At 36.1% G+C, this 13,183-nt stretch overlaps 1 protein-coding gene across 1 annotated transcript in view; it reads left to right on the forward strand.

Annotated features, from left to right (window-relative positions):
• The first annotated feature begins 3,318 nt into the window (after nucleotides 1-3,318).
• The window catches only part of LOC136843158 (tubulin beta-4B chain), a 66,466-nt gene continuing 56,601 nt past the window's right edge, over nucleotides 3,319-13,183 (forward strand). The window contains exon 1 of the mRNA XM_067111211.1: nucleotides 3,319-4,220. The gene's annotated coding sequence lies outside the window, so the exon portion shown is untranslated. The remainder of the gene's footprint in view (nucleotides 4,221-13,183) is intronic.

Genomic DNA, 13,183 nt, shown 5'->3' on the forward strand with positions numbered 1-13,183 from the left:
GATTTTTTCCTTTGTTTCTATGGCAAAGATGTAAATGTAGAAGGACGAAAGAGAGAGAGTAAAGATTCTGCAATAGACTTTTATTATATATTAGTAATAGTGAGAATATGGTATTTATTTTTTTTTGCATAATTATATTGAAAAATATTACAAACTCAACCACCTTGTTTGCACTTCAACATTTTGTACTATATGTATTACATGACACAGAATATCACAAACTCATTCCTTTTCTGCGCTCCGACATTCTCTACTTTATTACACATAAGTAAGAATTAATCCTCTTCTAAACATGGCATAAGAGAACATTTTCATTTCAAATTTATCTGTGATTCTTTAATATCACAACATAAAAGTATTAAGAAAAAACTAAAGGTAATAACTCTCAGGTATTAGATTATTGCATTAAAAAAAGGGAAACACACTAATTCAGGTTTGGAGGGGGGCCCGACTAGCTGATGTTACATAATTTTCTAGGCGGGGACTGGACATGTATTATGAGATGCGGCAAGGCAGTAGGCGTGTTCAAAAATTACCGAAAAATATTGTTAATTAAATTTTGAACGGCCCCCAGCGTTTTTTGCACACATAGGTGAGTTTGTTTCAGTGTTTTTGGTGTAAAGTACACGAAAATCCCTGTAGGTTGCCTAACAATCTTCGCAAGATTGGGTAAAATCACAGAGGGTATATACCCGAGTTGCAATCTCTATACCAGTACTATGTAGTTCGGTGGTCTTCCTTCATGGACGCGCTGCAAAGCCTTGCGGCCATCTTAAAAGGTCTGGTGGTAGCCTGCAAATTGAACAGGGGCTTAGAGTGATTGTGAATTTTTTTTTATCATTAATGTTTAATGGATAAGTGTTAACCGAATGTTTAGGGTTTAGCAAGTGTTTAGTGAATGTTTAGTGTGTAAGTATTCAGTGAATGTTTAGTGAGTGTTTAGGGTTTAGTGACTGTTTAGTGTGTAAGTACTCAGTGAATGTTTAGTGAGTGTAAGTGTATAGCGAGTACTTAGCGAATGTTAGTGTATAGTGAGTGCTTAGTGAGTTTTTAGTGTGTAATGAGTTGCAAAGACATCGTCTTTACCCATTAATTAGGACCATGTATCACACCTGTCCATGCAGCAAGAATCTCGTGTATATATTTGTGTGTAGAATTTCATGGCCTTTTCACCAATATATATCACTGTACGTTCAATATAACTCTTATTATTGTTATTTGATTGACTGTTAAGAAACACAAACTGCTCTCACTCAGCGTGCGGGTCACGGAGACCTGGGGTCGAGCACCACGTTTCCGTCCGCACTCTGCTATGTATACCTTATGCCCAGGTAATAAATCAATCAGTACCCAGTTCTGTCTTCTTTGACCTCACAGAATGTTTAGGATTAAGTGAGTGTTCAGTGAATGATTACCAGTATTTGGGGGTATGGTGAGTGTTTAGTGTTTTATTAGTGTTTAGTAAGCGTTTATTTTATGGTGAGTGCCTAGTGAGAGTTGAGAATTCAGTGAGTGTTTAGTGTTACTGAGTGTGAGTGTATAAGAAAGTATGAGTGTTCAGCGAGTGAGAGTGTATAGTAAGTGTGTGTGTTTAGTTAGTGTGAGTGTATAGTAAGTGTGAGTGTAAGTGTATTGTGAATGTTAGTGTCAAGTGATTGTACATTACTGTTTAGTTAGTGTTTAGTGATTGTACATTGCTGTTTAGTTAGTGTTTAGCGACTGTATGCAAAGAAAGTCCTGTAATTTACAGGAACCATTTATACTAAACACTGCTTAGATCCAAGAGCCGATGCTTAGGCCTTGACCACAATGGTTGGAGTACTTAAGCCAACCTGTTTTTGTAAAGTAATTTTTCACTGTGAAATTGGGTCAAGTAATAATAATAATAACATTACTGAAAATAATAATATCAATAGTAATAATAATAAGATACTAATAATAGTAAAAAGATAGAAAAATAATAATAGTAATAAAGTATAGTACTATGAGCTGGGGCGAGACCTTTCAATATGGCTCCCCGAGTTCACATGCTGGCAGGGAGATTGCCACTCCAGTGATTGATACTCTATGCATTTTGCCCATAGAGCATCAATAACATGGAGTGGTGATCTCTCTGCCGAGCGTGTGACCTCGGGCTACCATATTGAAAGGTCTCGGCCCAGCTCATAGTACTATACTTTATTACTATTATTATTGTTTTTTTATTTTTTTACTATTATTAGTATCTGTTATTACTACTATTAATATTACTATTTTCAGTGCTGTTATTATTATTGTTGCTATTATTATTATTATTATTATTATTATTATTATTATTATTATTATTATTATTATTATTATTATTACTTGACCCAGTTTCACAGAGAAAAATTACTTACACACTAAACATTCACTAAACACTAACATTCACTATACCCTAAACATTCACAGAATGCTTACACATTAAACATTTACTAAACACTAACATTCACTAAACCCTAAACATTCACTGAATACTTACACATTAAACATTAACATTCACTGAACACTCAATAAACATTCACAAAGCATTCCCTAAACCTTTAACACACAAACATTCACTGAATACTTACACAATTAACATTAACTAAACTCTAATCACTCATTAAACATTCAGTGAATACTTACACACTAAACCTTCACTAACATTCACTGAATAGTACACACTAAACATTCACTAAACACTTACTTACTAAACCCTACACATTCGCTAAACACTTACTCATTAAACATTAACGATAAAAAAATTCACAATCACGCTAATCCCCTGCTCAGTTTGTAGGTTACCAGACCTTTTAAGATGGCTGCAAGGCTTTGCAGCGCCGCCCTGGTGGAGGACCACCGAACTACGTAGCACTGGTGTAGACATCGGATCACCAGGTATATATCCTCTATCAGAGAGAATCCTCTATGGTAAAATGGTGCTGACGTTCAAGTTCACTGCGGATTTAATTATATACCCATGAATTTATTCGTTAAAGGCGGCAGACAGTATTGCTCCACTAAGGAAAATAAAAAAAAATGCAGGTGACTGGACAAAACGTATTACATGTAAAATAAGCTAACGATAATGAAAATAATATTAGAATGATAATAATGATAGAACAAACAGTAAAATTTTTACTCCGCACAGAAAACTGAAGTATTACGTCATGTTTACGTAATGTTATGACGTGACTTATTTTATTATTTTATGTCATTATCATTAGGCTATTTCACATGTAATATGTTTTCTCCAATCACCCGTATTTTTTTTCCTCAGCGGAACAATACTGACCGACGCCTTTAACTAGTAAATCCATCGGCCTTTAGTATATGAGAAGCGTTTGGTTGTGCCAGAAATTTCTCGTGAAAGTTAAACCCTTAGTGAACCTGAACATCAACTCCAATTTACCTCATCTTGCGAAGATTGCAAAGTTGTAGGGATTTTGTGAATTTACATAAAAAAAAACTGAAAAACTTATCTTGTGTAAAGGCACTGTGTAATTTAAGTGGTAAAGTTTGTCCCAAGTGCGGTGAACAGTATCTAGTTGGATAGACCTTCATAGATTGCTTTCAGTTGTGCCAAAACTTCTTACTCGTCAGCTCAAACTAATCGTTGTTATTTTCAAGAGCCCATTTTTAAAGGCATTTGGTTTTCCGATCGTAAACTTGACAGAAACTATTTTCAAGTTCGTTATGCTTTGGGTTCATGACTGGTTTTCGCATGGAGTAGCTAAATGAGAGCCTAAATTAGGCCACCCTAATATGAATAACGTGTTCATATTTTCGGGAGATGTTGAAACAGGTTTTTCGCCGAAGTAAGGAAGTTGGCGGCCACAATAAACAGTGGAAATGGCCTAGTCGAGTGTAAGTTTGGTATGGTAATCGAAAATGTAATGTGGGCCGAGGGACAAGGCCACGAGTTGTTCTCAGATATTTGTTTGGGATTCGAGGTTGGCTAAGTCACGAGTCTTAAACATTAACAGTAAATCATAGTGTGCATTTTGTAGATTTTGACAAACGCGCCCATATTAGCTCAGTTTAGAGAAGGTGTTGGGATGTTAAGAACCAAGTCCCAAGATTAAGCTGAAGGAAGGTCCATTGCATTGGCTGCTTGGCCACTTATTATTTAGAATTTGATATAGCCACATAAAGCCTTTGTCACCATCTTCACGTCTACCTTGAAGCAGCAGCCCACTTTGACCCACGTGCAGGTTAAGGTAAATGAAATTAATATTTAATACATTGTTTTGTACCGGAATATATAATAAAATGATTACGCAATTTTTACTTGGAAATTCAATTTAACCATGTTTTGATGTGTGCTTTGAACGTTCCTGACTTTCGTTTCTTTAGAAAATGAGTATTTTTCCAACCCTTATATCTTAAGTCAGGGGACCGCAGTGGGAAAATGGGGTTTTTGGAGAGAAATACGAGAACATTAATCCCATTGATAGTTCTCATTCAGCTTGAAGCAAGTTGATGGAATGTTTTCAGACTAATCCTGCACAATGGTAAGAACCTGTTGCCCTAGGTTAGGTTAAGTTAGATGTTGGTTAGGTTGCAACCTTATTATAATTTATTTGCATTGCTTTAGGTTAGGTTAGGTAGGGGTCTAGGCCTAGAAAAGGACCTCGTGACCTAGGTTAAGTCAGGTTGGGTATTCAGGGGAACAAAATTTCCCATTAGGTAAGGACCCGGTCCCCTGGGTTAGGTTAGGTGGGTGTCTAGGGCTAGGTAAAGATCTGCCATCCCACATTAGGTGGGGGTCCAGGAGGGGTGGAGTTCCCCTGGTTAGTTTAGGTTAAATCGATCCATGCATATTCATTTTGTGTTTTCTTTCACCCCCCCCACAAAAAAAAAAACCTTGCTTTCCCGCTGGTCCCCCTATATACGGGTAGGGTACACTGTCTAAAAGTACACTTTTGTTAAGGAAACGAATATCAGAAACGTTCAAAAAACACATTGAAACTACATTTTCAAGTCCAAAATGCGATAATGATTTATGGTAAAATTTTACACTTCCTATAAGGTAAACAAATAAACAATATTATGCTGTTATATTAGGACGGAAAACTGTCACTGGTTAAGGATATGGCGAGCTGTGACAGGTTAGGGATATGACATCTTATGTTGCGTTAGGTGGGTTGTTAGATCATGGTCGTCCTCTTAAATATTACTTAATATTGTTTTGGGGAAGGAGTGGGACAATAACCAACCATTGCATAACATTAATAGGTTTCCTCATATTGCCAAGCATGTAACTACGTAATTCTGCTATTTTTTTCCTTTTACCTTCCGAAAAACGCCCGATTTCCTGGGACATCTTTAGAATTACCATGTCAGGGAGTATTCCATTAATTCTATGTAAATAATCCGACCTATTCATCAGGACTACGTCCCCTACCTTTCTGGCTTAGTAATCATTATATTTTGATCCTTCTTAAGGTTCTGTAACATATTTTTTTATGTCTATTTAACTTACAGTATAGTCACTTCCCTTTTTACGTTACAAGGTCAAAGTTCATAACTTAGCAACTGTGTGATTTATTTCGTAATAGGTACACAACAGGGTAACACCCATTGTACCCTATTCATTGCAGCTTTTCTGCATGTAGAGAATAATAACAACTTGGAAAATACACATCCTATTAATTAAATTTGTATTAGTTTTTTACGATTTACGCCACTTCCATGTCTCTTGTTTATATCGAGCGATACGGGATTAAACTTCGACTGGGTATCTCCTTTAGATTTTCCTTTGATTTACAAAAAAGACCCATTATTTCTTCAGTAGCCACTTTTAGTTATATTTTGTCAAAATTTAGTTCCAGTTTTAAATCCTTTAACTTTTAATGACTATAATATTGCAAATTCTTCCATATTTGTCAAAGTACTACATTCTTTTGATTTTAACCAAGATGTTGTAAATGCTAGATTTGATGAAACCTCCCCTTTTACGAATAGGCAACCCCATTAAAGAATCACCTGACATTATACTTAAAAGTATTTGTGAAAACCTTAATTCAATGTTTGGGCTTAAGAAAAACCCATCTTAAAAAAATGATTAAGATTGGCCATGATTGATGACTTTTAGTTTTCTGTAAAAGAAAACTTTTGCGCCGGCTTTGTCTGTCCGTCCGCACTTTTCTGTCCGCCCTCAGATCTTAAAATCTACTGAGACTAGAGGGCTGCAAATTGGTATGTTAATCATCCACCCCCCCCCCTCCCCCAACCATCAGTCATACCAAATTGCTGCCCTGCAGCCTCTGCAATTTTTATTTTATTTTATTTAAGGTTAATAACGTTACCCATAATCGTGCATCTGGCAACGATATAGGACAGGCTACCACCGGGCCGTGGTTAAAGTTTTATGGGCTGCGGCTCATACAGCATTATACCGAGACCACCTAAAGATAGATCGATTTTCGGTGGCCTTGATTGTAGGCTGTACAGAAAACTCGATTGCGCCGAAAAAACTTCGACGCATTTGTTACTTTTTTTTATATTGAAAGGTAAATTATACTGTTATAATCAAATAAGATTGAGTTGTAATAGGAAATTCCCAGAGACTTGTATTATGCAAATTGTTGTAAGTGTTGTTACAAAAATATTTGGTGTCTAAATGCCGTATAGCCTAAATGCCCTAATATTCAACCCTCCGTTTTATCGTATGTACTGTATTGGGTGATACTTTCCTTGTACTAAAGAAACCTTCACACGGGGACTTGTTTCATGACTAGCCTATTTTGATTCTCATCATCCTAATACAGTATTTCTTTTACTAGTGTAACAGAACATGATAAATACAGTTGCAAGAGTTTTAGGGTAGGGGCGAAGTTACTTAGGCTTAATTTTGCCAATTGACGTCAAACTTGGTAGCCAAACGTTTATGAACAGGTGCCCACTTCTCTTTAGAACAGTAGCTGGAACGGATATTGTAGCTGGATACAAAAAGAATAGTGCAGCGTTTCTGAAAAGAAGGTATGATAGAGAGTAATAGTATAACGAATAGTATATGTTATTAGGAATAAGCAAAAAGTAAGCGTAGTGAAGCTTGTGCTAACAGTAGCATAGAAAGCCTATATGGTTACTGTGACGTGTTATCATGTTCATACCTAATCATTTCTTCTTTTTCTCTATCCCTTTCCATGTTCACAAGCGAGCATTCTAGTCCCATTTTGAAGAAGCTTGTTATACAAAATCGTGGCCCCGAGGCTTGCTCCATGGGAATGTATTCTCAATATGAATCATAATCATGAAAAACTTCGTTGCTACTTTGGCGTGTTATCTACAAGTCACCTACTCCGAGGGTCCACTAGGCTACTAAACGTGGCTGAAGCTCCTTGGGACGCCGTGTTAGTACTAGCCCCTCGTGGATCGAAGTATTATATACGCCAATTTCTATATTGTGTGGTCGACAAATTTTACATTAATAAACGATGTCTTCGTGCAGACGTCTACTTTACATTTACCGTACGGTGTTTAGTACTAGCACCTCGGAGTAGGTGACGCATAGATAACAAGACGAAGTAGCACCAAAACTTCCTAATGAAATGCTGATGCAATAATTTAGTGGTAACCCTCCGTTTTCCATTCATGTGCCTTTTCAATTCATTCCAGATTGTTAGTCGTAAACAAAACTCGTAGAATTGCAACAGTGGACACCACAGTATACCAAAACTTTGCCGTTCAATTGTATGAAACAACTAATTAACACCGTTTCCTTTCGTAGCTGCCTATGTGACTGCAATTTTATGTTGAAATGTCGAAGAGCAAGTGGATTTAGACAATAATTTTTTCTTCGTTTCTTATCTGTCATTCACTGAATTCTTGATGAAACTAATATCCCATCTCTCTGTCAGAGACCAGATCTGTTCCGTGTTACTGTAGACTACTGTGTTTAACAATGACACTATCGTTTATTGCAGTTTTTGAATACTTTTTGCATTCGTGATAATCAGTTTGATCCTTGAACATCAGGAGGGCTATTGTTATGTTGGATTAGTGCTGTTTATGATGAAAGTATAAAATCATAAATAGAATAAACGCTACTAATAAAAACGGTTCGCTTTTCCTAATTATTTCTTTTCCCGTCAAAGTTTAATTTGCCTAGGCGTGGGAGAGTAGACATGTCCATTAAGATAATAAAGAAACTAGCCTCGTGGTGGAGTGAGCCACATACAATTACGTTAATTGAATTAGGAAACTCCATAAAAAGACAAAGCCAAAAGGAACGTCATTATTAGTTACATAAAATATCCATTTACAGTAATGGGCGCACGACACAAAGGAGACGGCATCTACGTCCACAGAAAATATATAAAGGTTCTTTAACCTAAAGAGTTTTGACAGAATTGGATACAATTGTTATGTGAATACCGCCGAATTGGGAATGTCGGTCTTTTTACTGGGTTATATTGCAAGAAATGTGGAAATAAAACATTTGTAATGGCAATATCGCCTTTCAGTCATTCGAACGCAAGTATTCAATGCATAAAAATAAAACGATTTCCTGGATTGTACCTGGTGGACAAATGGTATTTTTATGTGCGTACTTTTGACATTAGAGAGAAGACTGGAGCTGAAGAGGCTGTTGTGACGATTGGAGGAAGGGAATGACAGTATTTGCGAGTCCGACACAGGCAAATTGGCTTAGATTCGAAGGATAAGAGGGCCGTTTTCTTGTTGTACTATGATTTATATGTGAAGTAATAAAAATCTTCATATTGGTATAGCCATATTGTTAACGTAATTAAACGAGAAATAATAATAAAGAAAAAGATAACATCGTGCATAAGCTATGAAGCAGACCTAAATTGACCGCAGGGAAATAAAGGAGGAACTGAGGATGTCAACAACAGAAACTTGCAATTTTGTATAAATGTCAAATTAAAGAAAACGTTAGGTGCTATCGCTAGGCTTATGACAGTTGTTAGCGAGGAAAGAGTTCCGTGCTTCATGCTTTTATTTACTGTGCTAACATGGCGTAAAAAAGTGTATTATTTTATAAATACGTTTTCTGATGAAGCCAGACAGGTCACCATAACTGAGTTATAAACATTTTGATTTTCAGATGAAATACAAGGAATTTTGTGGTTTAATTCGCAGGAGCTACTCTAAAATACAGCCACAAACTATACAGTATATACTAGAATTTTATTCACATTACTTTCCCATTATTAACTTTCTGCAACTCGGAGAATAAAAAGAAAAAGAAGGAAATATGAGTAAACCTAAAAAAATAAGGTGCAATTTTCTCTAATCAATTCAGAAAGTTTTATTGCGCTCTGTATGCATTCCGCCCCATTATTCTCGCCCATTAGAGACTTTAGTATTTTAGCATTGAGAGCTAGCACGGAAAAGGAGAGAGAGAGAGAGAGAGAGAGAGAGAGAGAGAGAGAGAGAGAGAGAGAGAGAGAGAGAGAGAGAGAGAGAGAGAGACTTCTCATGCAATGTCTAACCCACCCAACTCAGACCAGTAGCGCATTGCAGTGTTACTAACATGAACCGTTTTCTTATCAAAGGACCAACTTTCATGTCTTCCAAAGAGGACGCTTATGAGGGACAACTCCTTAAGAGAGTTGAAATTGATAGCAAAAATTGCAGTCAGAAAGACAGCCATTTATGAAACTAGTATTGTGCCTCCCAACATTGTCATTCTCTCCTCTTAATAAGTGACATTAATTAAATCATCCAAGGTGAAGCGAAATTAATTTGGCAAGCTCTTGTCACGTCGCCAGTGGCTGTGAGTGTTTAATCACGCAAGAAATAAACTCCTGCAATCATAGTAAAGTAAGCTGTTAGTAATGAAAGAATGATCCTTTCTCTATTCACAACTTGGAAATGTCTCTTTATCAGTTGGCTGTACTTTCACCTTGGCAGTATTCATGAAATAACAAGATAATAAGACAAAACCAAACATGGCCTAATTACGTAAAAGTTTTTTTTTTTTTTTATCAGAAGGTTAACCGTGACATGTAGCCTGGCCATGACCTTCTCCCAAGCGGATATAAAAACACAGGAACAACAGAGTAGACTGTTTCTTATACAAAAGATATAAAGATAGACCTTTATGAGAAATTAAGATTTAGAAATAGAGCGTGAAAACAAATTTCAGTTGTTTGTACCGCAAATATATTAGGTCGACGCAAACATTGAAATAGATAAAAGATGTTGAGAGACTAAAAACAACCATTTTAGTAAAAAGCCAAGATCAGGTGTCACCCATCATTGCTTGACATGTTGAAGAAGTGATGCGGTTTAAAAGCTAAGATACTCAGAAAGAATGAGAAAGGTCGACTTTGAACTCTTAAGAAAGGTTGACTCTGAACTCATCGTTCTTTATACAGTGTCTGCGGGAAAGTAAGGCTTCGTGCGTGCAAAGCGGTGATGAAATGTGGTAATTTCCAAGCTTACAGAGCAGTTGGAGGTATGATATAGAAACCTGGGAAGGGGTTTTCATTTTTCGGAGCAATTGACTTTACTGGGTTTTTCCTGCCATTTAAAAGTAAGAGTAGGTTAATCTTGGCGAAAATCCGTGAGAAATTTAAATGAATAGAGAACAGTATTGCCAAAAGTTGAGTGGCTACAGCTAAATAAGCTATAGGTGTTAGAGATACAATAGGAAGTGTAGGGAGGAATAAACGACTTTGTAATACTACTGGCAAACGGAAAATGGCAGAGTATCCTTCAGGAGTGAAGCTCAAAGTGTAGCCAATGAAGGACTTGCAGCACTGGACGCCGGTCTGTCGCTAGACAACTTCTGAAATTAAGAGAAGTTTTCTAGTTGTTTTTCATGAAAGCAACGTCTACCTTTTCTATAATTTAATTTCCAAGGCATGGTTGAGTGAAGCTTATACTGGAACCCTGCAGAGGTTATTCCTTTTATCTCTGATAAAACTTATTTCTTGCTAAACTTCTTTTACTGTTTTTTTCCACATACCGTATAGTGCAGTATGAGAGAGTCTTAGCATTAGTTCTAAATACATCCTTCGGCCAAATTTGTCTGGTTGGTGCTAAAATGTCAACGTTTTAATACTACTTATATCATTTTTCAAAACCCATCCTCAGATTATGCTGGGATATTGCAACATAATTTTTGATAGAAATTAAGAGAAGTCACTAAGATACGGACCGAGGAGAGCAACTGCAGGACATTTCTTAATTTACAGATACAACATTGTTCTAAATGAATGCTGTTGTACGTAGGAATGAAATCATTATGAAGTGTGTTCACGTCGAGCCGTTATGTGCTAGTAAATTACGCACAACTGTGAAAATATAAGGATGCGAGCATTTTCTCAACCTGTTACACGCGTAACTATAATTTTTTTTTTTTTTTTAACCTGGCAAACTTGCACTTAGCTGCTTGCCGCTGATTGGATGGACGTCCAGTTGTCTGAATCTCAGAGTTTTGTTTTCACGTTGTTTCAGAATTGTGGGGTGAGTTAAGAGCTAAGTTATGCAATGTTATGTAAACATCAGTTGTAATGAACGTAAGTATTAAGAACTTACATACAGAATATATATATATATATATATATATATATATATATATATATATATATATATATATATATATATATATATAATTACACATTTAACAGGTATGAAACAACACTTACCGAAGCCGTAGACTAGAATATGTTTCAAAAACATGAACTTTAATGTTTAATTTCTAGCTAGATTTCTAGCTCAATCCTGCCATTAGTGGTTTGGAAATAACCAAAATGTGTTTATTGTACATTTCTGAAAGTTCTCTAACGCCTAAAAAAAAAAAAAAAAGAAAACTACCGTACAAATTTAAGCTTGGCGGAAAAGTTGAGGAGGTGGAGTTGTTGGAGGAACAATCACAAGGTTGACGTAGTCTCAGCGGAAGGTTCAAATCTGGGCTGTGGTGCTCGTGTGTTCCCAAAATAATCATTAAGATGCTTATATATCATAATACTAATTTTTTATTTAAAAAATACTGCAGACGGAATGTCATTAATATTCTAGGATATGTGCTGTATAAAGGCAAATTGAACATGCATTGAATTTATGAATACTTTTTTTTGTAGCTAGTGTGCTACTCTCTGCTATATAAAATTTCAGTAAACTGACTGTTCTTCAATTAGAGATTTTCAGGCATGTCTTTGCCTGGTGTTTGAAGTTCCTTCATGTGTGCTTTGATCTGTATCGTCTCTTGTGGCCATGGCTGAAATAGGTGAAATAGATAGTGAGGCACCTGCTCGATAACCGATTCTAAGCTGAATAACTCTAGTTGTAAGTGGTGTGTGCAGACGACAACTCACCGGCTGTTCCTCCCACAACTCCACCTTCTCAACTTTTCCGCTAAGCTTAAATATGTACGGTAGTTTTTTTGTTTTTAGGCGTTTGAGAACCTTCAGCAATGTACAATAAATACGTTTTGGTTAATACCAAACCACTAATGGCATGATTGCGCTAAAAATCTAGCTAGAAATTAAACATTAAAGTTCACGTGTTTGAAACATATTTCTAGTGTACGGTTTCGGTAAGTGTCGTTTCATAATTGATAAATATATATAATAATTCGGTGTGTAAGTTCTTAATACTTACGTTTATTACAACTGGTATTTACATAACACTGCACAACTTAGCTCTTAACTCTCCCTATGACCGTATAATCACAATTCTGAAACAGTGTGAAAACAAAACTGAGATTCGGACAACAGGACGTCCATCCAATCAGCCGCAAGCGGCTAAGTGTAAGTTTGCCAGGTTTAAAAAAATAGACTATGACTGGAATTATTTACTGGAGAATACTCTCAGTCGAATCTTAGTTCGCTCAGCAGAACCTCCGCAGACTTGAAAGCAATTCTCATCCTTTATTTGAACCAGCAAGTACAAAAAAATCTAATGGATTTATTTATTCCTTTGTCTGTTTACGCCAGTTTATATAAATACCAACCCTATTTCTTAAAGAAAATTTTAAAGTTTTTCCTGTAAGAAATGAGGTAAGTATTTACATAAACAGACGTAAATAGACAAATAAATAAGTAAATCCAATAGATGTTTTGGGGACTTATTTGTTCAAATAAAACTGGAATATCAGTTTCAGGTTTGTATAGGTTCTTGGAACACTGTTCTTGAAAGAGTTGAATCGAAGGTTTTCGTCTAATAAATGACCGGGTCATTACTTTCAGCCGGGTTTCACTTC

The sequence above is a fragment of the Macrobrachium rosenbergii genome, chromosome 11 (assembly GCF_040412425.1).
Source record: "Macrobrachium rosenbergii isolate ZJJX-2024 chromosome 11, ASM4041242v1, whole genome shotgun sequence".
Lineage (NCBI taxonomy): Eukaryota > Metazoa > Arthropoda > Malacostraca > Decapoda > Palaemonidae > Macrobrachium > Macrobrachium rosenbergii.